Source organism: Triticum dicoccoides, chromosome 4A (assembly GCF_002162155.2).
Source record: "Triticum dicoccoides isolate Atlit2015 ecotype Zavitan chromosome 4A, WEW_v2.0, whole genome shotgun sequence".
Taxonomy (NCBI): domain Eukaryota; kingdom Viridiplantae; phylum Streptophyta; class Magnoliopsida; order Poales; family Poaceae; genus Triticum; species Triticum dicoccoides.
The window spans coordinates 410,226,108-410,234,394 of NC_041386.1; the positions used below are offsets into that span (position 1 = coordinate 410,226,108).

General features: G+C 46.6%; 2 pseudogenes; both read right to left on the reverse strand.

The window, feature by feature from the left end:
* Positions 1-5,362: 5,362 nt before the first annotated feature.
* Positions 5,363-5,438, reverse strand: LOC119290284 (annotated as a pseudogene).
* A 363-nt stretch (positions 5,439-5,801) lies between these two features.
* LOC119290283 lies at positions 5,802-5,876 on the reverse strand (annotated as a pseudogene).
* Positions 5,877-8,287: the final 2,411 nt, after the last annotated feature.

The following is an 8,287-nucleotide window of genomic DNA, read 5'->3' on the forward strand; positions in this document are numbered from 1 at the left end:
GATGAGGAGCCCCTGCAGCCAAACACAGGGGGACAGAAGAAGTTTCCCCCTCAGGTCAAAACGGTGAACATGATATATGCTACACACATCCCCAAGAGGGAGCGCATGCACGCACTCAGGGACGTCTATGCGATAGAGCCACTCGCCCTAAAATTGAATCCATGGTCGTCATGCCCGATAACTTTTGATCGCGGGGATCATCCGACTAGTATCTATCACGGCGGTTCAGCCACACTGGTCCTGGACCCAATAATTGATGGGTTCCACCTGACACGAGTCCTGATGGACGGTGGCAGCAGCCTCAACTTGCTCTATTAGGATACAGTGCGCAAAATGGGCATTCATCCATCACGAACCAAACCCACAAAGACTACCTTCAGAGGAGTCATACCAGGTGTAGAGGCCCGTTGTATGGGCTCAATCTCGCTCGAGGTTGTCTTCGGATCCCCGGACAATTTCCGAACTGAGGAGGTAATCTTCGACATAGTCCCCTTTCGCAGCGGCTATCACGCACTGCTCGGATGGACCGCATTCGCCCGATCCAACACCCACACTATGCTTATCTCAAGCTCAAGATGCATGGTCAACGTGGCATCATAACAGTCAATGGAAATACGGAACACTCCCTCCGTACCGAAGAGCACACGACTTCCTTAGCAGCAGAAGTACAGAGCGGCCTTCTCAAGCAGAACCTTAACTCGGCTGCCGAGGCCTCGGACACCATCAAGAGGGTCCGAACTACCCTGCAGCAGGACAGCTCGGCTCATCAGGAGCTAGACTAGCAATTCGGCCTCCGTCTCAGTCCCGGTCAAGTAGTGGCATTCGCACCACGCGTACATAACTACGCACTAAAAATTCCATGGGCATCGACGGAGGCATAGCTAGTTTATGACCCGCAATTCGGCTAGACCGCCCCGGACACTCATACTTTCACTATTCCCCTTTTTTCTTTTTTTTTCCTTTTTTACAGGCCTTTTCTGGCAGCTTGACCATTGACTCTTTTCGAAGGGTAAAAACAGCAAAACAACAAGAATCGTGGACGTACTAAAAAACTCTGAGGTGGTCTCTTTAACGATCCCTTTACCTATCTTCAAGACCCATACGCAGCTCTCTCTTGGTGAAGGCATGGTAAATAGCCTTTCTGCTTATTGCAATACCTGTATAAATGCGCTTTAACGCACCAATGAAATTATAATAGAAACAGTTTGCGGCGCAAATTTTCACGGCTCTAGCTTACCACTGGTTCTTCTTTTTCTTTATTTTTGTCTTTTCCTTTCGAGTAATTCTATCAGGTAACACCTGTACACTCGGGTGCATTTCAATTTGCTAGGGGCTTCATAGCACCCCACACTACAGCAACAAAAGTCCGAACACTTTTTATAAGTATAGTTCGGCACCACGAGTTTAGCATTATATGCATTGGCTCCGAATCATGTCTTTGGTCAATAGTTGGGTTGCCCGGCTCCTGTGCTTGATACCTTACGTTCTGCTATATCGGCTAAGGTAGTAAACGGAGAACTACTGCGATTGTGCCTTGGTTTATCCAAAGGAGCACCTCCGTAGAGAAAGCCGAAAACTGACTGTCATGATGCGGCGAGAGCCGGTCAGCTGTTCAGAGGTTGCAAATCGTTCGAGATTTCTTCTGTATTACGTGAAGGATCTATACTTCCCGATCAGACGCTTATAGCACTCTAGTTCGGATACTAGGGGCTGCACCCATGTTTTTATTGTCGAACTCCTATGGCTAAGTGAGGGCGTTAATGCCGCATAGTCTGGTTGCCTGGTTCGTTGCGCTAAACAACTCCTTCAAGGACCATATAATTGGATCAAGATTGTTTAGATACCATCCCGAACACCCCCGTATTACCTACATGGGGGCAGAAGCCGACAGCTGGCCAACCCTCAGATTTCATACAACACGGCCACACATGAGGTAAAATTAAAAAACATAACAAGCATTATATTACAAGCCCACTCTGTTTTAGCATACAAGGTAGAAGGAACTTGAATACATTCATTCAAAGATCGTGTCTTTTGCACACTGATCCGCAACAATGCAGGACCCCTCCAAGACATCGCCAAAGTATCACTCGGGTGTGCGGTGCTCCTTGCCCTCCGGCGGCCCCTTGGTCAGCTCGAGGGCGTCCATCTTCGCCCACCACATCTTGTAGCAGGCAAAGGCCATGTGTGCACCTTCAATGCAGGCCGATCACTTGACAACGTCCAACCGAGGACAGGCATTCACCAGCCACTTCACGAGTCCAAAGCAGCTGTCGGGCATAGCTTCGGTTGGCCACAAGCGGATTACCAAATCCTTCATGGCCAGTTCGGCCACCCTATGCAGCTCCACCAGTTGTTTCAGCTGATCGGTGAAGGGCACGGGATGCTCTGGCGCAAAATACTGCGACCAGAACAATTTCTCCATGAAGCTCCCTTCTTCGGCTCAGAAGAACTCCGCGGCGTCGGACACACTACGCGGCAGATCTGCAAAGGCCCCTGGAGAACTCCGAATCTGGGTTAATAAGAAATACTTCTCCTTTATATATTTGCTTTGCATGCTAAACGCCTTACCCACCGCGATCTTCTTGGCCTCTTGGATTTCCTAGAGGGCACCCTGGGCTTCAACCCGGGCCGCTTCCGCGCTTTGACGAGCCTTGGAGAGTTCGATCTCTCGAGCCGAAACATCGCCCTCCAGGGTCTCATAATTCTTCACCGCGTCCTGGAGCTCTTGCTGGACCTCATTCAGCGGGGCCTTCAGCTTCTTGCGAGCGGCCTGCTCCTTGACAGCTCGGCCATGGCCGTTTTCAGGGCCTCGACCTCAGTCGTCGCCCCTACACATATAATGACACTACGGTCTGTATACATCATTTACTCGTTCCGAATATATAGCGATCATTGCATACCTTGCTGGTCTTCCAGCTGCTTCATCGCCTAGCCAAGCTCCTCTTCGGCCCGCTCCAGTTTCTGCTTTAGTCCAGAGACTTCGGCAGTATGAGAAGTTGTGGCCAGTAGCAACGCTTGCTTATTCACATCAGAGACAGTTGGTTAGTTTCCTGAGAAATTTAATTGAACCTTTGTCCGGCTTGTCTTTCCCAACACCGGACAATGTCTCAGGGGCTACTGTCTATGTTGAGATTTTCTCGGTTAAATGCCGCTTACCTCAAAACCTGTCAGCAAGCCGCTGCACGCTTCGGTCAGTCCGCTCTTGACGGACCGAACCTTCTCAATCACCGTACCCATATGGATGCGTTGTTCTTCCACAATGGAAGTGATACATCCCCGTAGTATCTACTTTTCCAAACACTTTTACCCTTGTTTTGGACTCTAACTTGCATGATTTGAATGGAACTAACCCGGACTGACACTGTTTTCAGCAAAATTGCCATGGTGTTATTTATGTGCAGAAACAAAAGTTCTCGGAATGACCTGAAACTCCACGGAACGTATTTGTGGAAATAATAAAAAATACTGGCAAAAGATCAAGACCAGGGGGCCTACACCCTAGCCACAAGGGTGGGGGGCACCCCCCCTCCCTCGTGGGCCCCCTGGAGCTCCTCCGACCTCAACTCCAACTCTATATATTCACTTTCGGGGAAAAAAATAAAAGAGAAGGATCCATCGCGTTTTACGATACGGAGCCGCCGCCAAGCCCTAAAACCTCTCGAGAGGGCTGATCTGGAGTCCGTTCGGGGCTCCGGAGAGGGGTATCAGTCGCCATCGTCATCATCAACCATCCTCCATCACCAATTTCATGATGCTCACCGCCGTGCATGAGTAATTCCATCATAGGCTTGCTGGACGGTGATGGGTTGGATGAGATTTATCATGTAATCGATGTAGTTTTGTTAGGGTTTGATCCCTAGTATCCACTATGTTCTGAGATTGATGTTGCTATGACTTTGCTATGCTTAATGCTTGTCACGAGGGCCCGAGTGCCATGATTTCAGATCTCAACCTATTATGTTTTCATGAATAAATTTGAGTTCTTGATCCTATCTTGCAAGTCTATAGTCGCCTAATATTTGTTATGATCCGGCAACCCCGAAGTGACAATAATCGGGACCACTCCCGGTGATGACCATAGTTTGAGGAGTTCATGTATTCACTATGTGTTAATGCTTTGGTCCGGTACTCTATTAAAAGGAGGCCTTAATACCCTTTAGTTTCCACTAGGACCCCGCTGCCACGGGAGGGTAGGACAAAAGATGTCATGCAAGTTCTTTTCTGTAAGCACGTATGACTATATTCGGAATACATGCCTACATTACATTCACTACAAAAAATATGTCAACTTATGACCACCACTATTGGTCACTTAATGGTCACAAATTTCCATTTATGACCTTTTTGTGACCAAAAACATAAGGTCAAAAGCTGGGCGTCGTAAACTGACTATAGCGACCTTTCTTCTGGAATGGTCGCAAACGTTTATAACCAAAATATGTCCACTGTGGCGTTTTGGTCACTAGCAACCTCTCTAGGCCACGTAGGCATCCAGCGTGGCAAGCTGATATGGCACAAGATTCAGCCCGGTCAAATGACGTTTTCTACATGGGCCTAGCCCAACAATTCGGCCTTTTTTATATTTTTTCTTGATTAATTTTGGTCAACTACATGGGCCAGGCCCAACGTTGTAGCCTTTTTTATTGTTGGCCCGTGGCCTTCTATTATTTATTGCTTTTCTATTTTCAGCCATTATATATTCAAGCTGGTCCCACTAGTCAGATGGGTCCCACTTGTCATGATCATCTCTCAAATTGGTCCCACATGTCAAAAATGTACAAAATTGACAGATTATTTTTATAAGTGGGCCCATTGGTCAAGTTTCCATTTCACAAGTTTTCAGATCATATAAATAATCAAAAAGAATCATCAAATATACCACTAAATAAATCTATTACAATCTTTACAGCACATATATGCTACAATATGCTACTCTTCACTAAGTAGAACTTGACGGCTTCACACTTCACAGCTTCACACTTGCTTCATACTTCACGGCTTCACACTTGAGCATCTGTAAAAGAGGAACAACCACAAATTTAAATCTCAATGGCAGTATATGCAGAAGCAGTTCAAAGTTGAAACAACATCAATTAAACACACATGCACAGAAACATAGGAGTCAAAATGCAGTATAGGACCAGGACAAGGAAACTCCTGTTATCAAATCAACACATAGCTTGTAGCAAAACAGCACAGAAACATGTGGATATCTCATGTGAGCATCATGATGTGGTTTTATTAAACAATGATATAGCAACAGAATACAATATCTTCAATGCAAACCAGCAATAGAATTGCTCCTGCTAGCTGCTGTTGCTGCCACAAAACGCATGACACATTAGTTGCAGTACAAGCTATGGATCAGAAGTAGCTGGTTACACTAATCATGAAATATGAGTGGGAATCCGAACGATTTTCTTCATCACCCGAAATCATGCAGTTCAACCCAACAGAACACAATGAGCAATAAGGTTCATAACCAATGAATGAATGCATGTACAGTCAGTCTAAAGCAGTAAAAATGTGCAAATGTACTTCAGGAGATGGCGTGACCCGTCGATTTTCTTCATCACCCAGGTAATGCACATCTCATCAGCCAGCAGAACACTAAAAAAAGAATACGAAAATTACTGCTAAGAGGTTTGCAAAAAATCAAAGGAAAGTATTTGCTCAATAATAAAGGAGTACTCCCTCTGTAAACTAATATAAGAGTGTTTAGATCACTAGTTTAGTATTCTAAACACTCTTATATTAGTTTACGGAGGGAGTACATATATATTCCAAGAGATGGCATGATCCGTCAGAAGTATCTGGTTGTAATAATCATGAAAATCAGTGGGAATCCGAACAATTTTCTTCATCACCCAGATCATGCACATCTCAGCCAACAGAACATCACAAGTAACATATGTAAAACAATGATTCTGAGCATGAGCAAACAATGATTCTGAGCATGAGCAAACAATGATTCTGAGCATGAGCAAACAATGATTCTATTAGAGTACCAGCAAATCAGACTGAACTTTCATGGAATGATTAGTATAACTAGACCCATTTTAGTTTAGCATTACATAAAAGACTAGTAGCAGTCGCACAAGCAACTATTGAGCACTGAAGAAACAGGACCGGGAAACAACATACCCTGATGGTGCCCAGGCTTCAGCCTCAGAACCCTGCAAAACCACAAGCAACGTTAACATCAAACACACATATAAGACGCACCATGTTATGAAATGGACATATAAGACGCACATATAAGACGTTAACATCAAGTTCACATTTAGAAAATTAGTATCTTCTTTGCAAAGGTGAAATGAGATGACTGAACTTGATTTGGCTTTTTACCTTCCATAATTTCTACTAGCAGCAGATGTTATGAAATGGACTTACTGAATTATATGAATCAAGGAAAGAAATTTGCAACTAGCTTCAGACCATCTATTACACAGACTGAGAAATCTATTTCCATCCAACTACTTTTACTTTTCTACAAGACTACAACAATTTTAGACAACTCCAAAGTCCTAAATTTGTTCATAGGTTATTCAACACAAGTAAATTTGTTCACGGGTTATCTACAAGATTAGAACAGTTTCAGACACCTCACACTAACAGTTTCAGATTTCAACAGATTCAGACAACTATTTTTCAGACTTGGAACAATTTCAGTAAATTGTTCTTCAGACCACAATAGTTTCAGTAAACTATAGCAAAGTCTGAATGTCGTGGAAAACAAATGATTTCACTAACCAAGGGTCTCGGTCAAGAAGACGAAGATCTCGAGGGTCCCGCCATAGCCTTCGTCGGGCAGGTCGACGACGAGCGGGGTGAGCTGAGCTCGCTAAGCAGGTCGACTACTACTACTACAAAAAATATGCCCTCGCTAAGCTGAGATCTCAATCAACAGAGGCAAGAAGTCGACCAAACCAAACCAAACCAACCAGGGCATTGTTCTTGACGCTGAGCATGAGAATGGAGAGGGGCCCCGTGCTGAACTCCTCCTCCTCCTTCTTCCCCTGCTGCCAACAAAACAAATACAGAACCAATGACCGTGCCAGTAAGCTGCTGTGGCGGATGAGAACACCGTCGAGGGAGAAGAGGGGCGGAGGAAAGCAACAGTGCTAATCTAGTTTGAAGAACAATGCCAGCAACTCAACATGGCCTCCTACTTATTGGTAGGCAAAGGATGGTAAGCAATGATGCAGAGAATGGCCAGGTAATTAAGGGGCAACGTGATTGTGCCTAGCAGGAGTAGATGGTGGTCTACTGTTTGTTTGACAGCATTATTAATAGGTGTTTCGTGCTGTCTTCTCAGGCAACAACAGTCAGGTACAAGTACACCTAGCAATAGAGCTGCCAAGGACGGATGGACAATGCATATCATCTGTCAAGAAAGATCTACCCACCTAACTGAAAATTGGACAGTAGTATGTGACTGGAATGAAAGGAGAAAAAAGGAATTCCAGGTCCTTTTTCTGGAAACAAAATAATTTACCAGACACATGCATACACGGGCCAGGGAAGAAAATGATGCAGTGAATTAGTCTGACAGATAGAGAGAAAGAACAGGGAAGGGGATTGTACTACTCACCGGGACGTCCTCTTGGAAGACGCCGTAGCTGTGGGGCGCCTCCATGGCGAACTCCATGCTGTTCCTCGGAGCATCAAACCCTGCAATTGAGCCCAATGAGAATTGGTTAAACTTGCTGCAACACACTGGACTTGGATCGTTCTAAAAAACCCAGCGGAAGCTACTAATCGAGCGAGAAGAGGGGCTCACCGGTGTGCCCTTGCTTGGCGGCGATGTGGAAGGCATCAAGGTCGAGGCGGGAGCGGAGCTTGGCGGCCTCGAGGTCGTAGAGCTGGAGGAGGAGGCGCACGGCCTCGGCGTCCGCCAGGACGTAGAGCGCGGACTCCTCGGCGCCGGCCAGGATGCGGCGCACGGCCTCGGCGTCCGCGGATCGGAGGGCCGCGAAGAGCGCCTGGTGGGAGAGCGGCGGGAGATCCATCGTCGAGCGGGCGGCCAACCGGAGAGTCGGCGCGGAGCTGACCAAACGGAACCCTAGCGCATCGGCTAACCTTCTTGACTCGATCTAGGGCATAGGGTAGGGAAAGATGGTGAGGGGAGGGAGGGACGAGGTCGGCGGCGGTTGTGAGGAGGGCTGCGAGGTCGGCGGTTGGTGGGAGCGGCGAGGAGAGAACTAGATCAGGGAAAGGAGGCTGGGGAGAGGAATGGATCGAGGGAGGAGGCGGCGACAGCTGCGAGGAGAGGAGGGGTGCG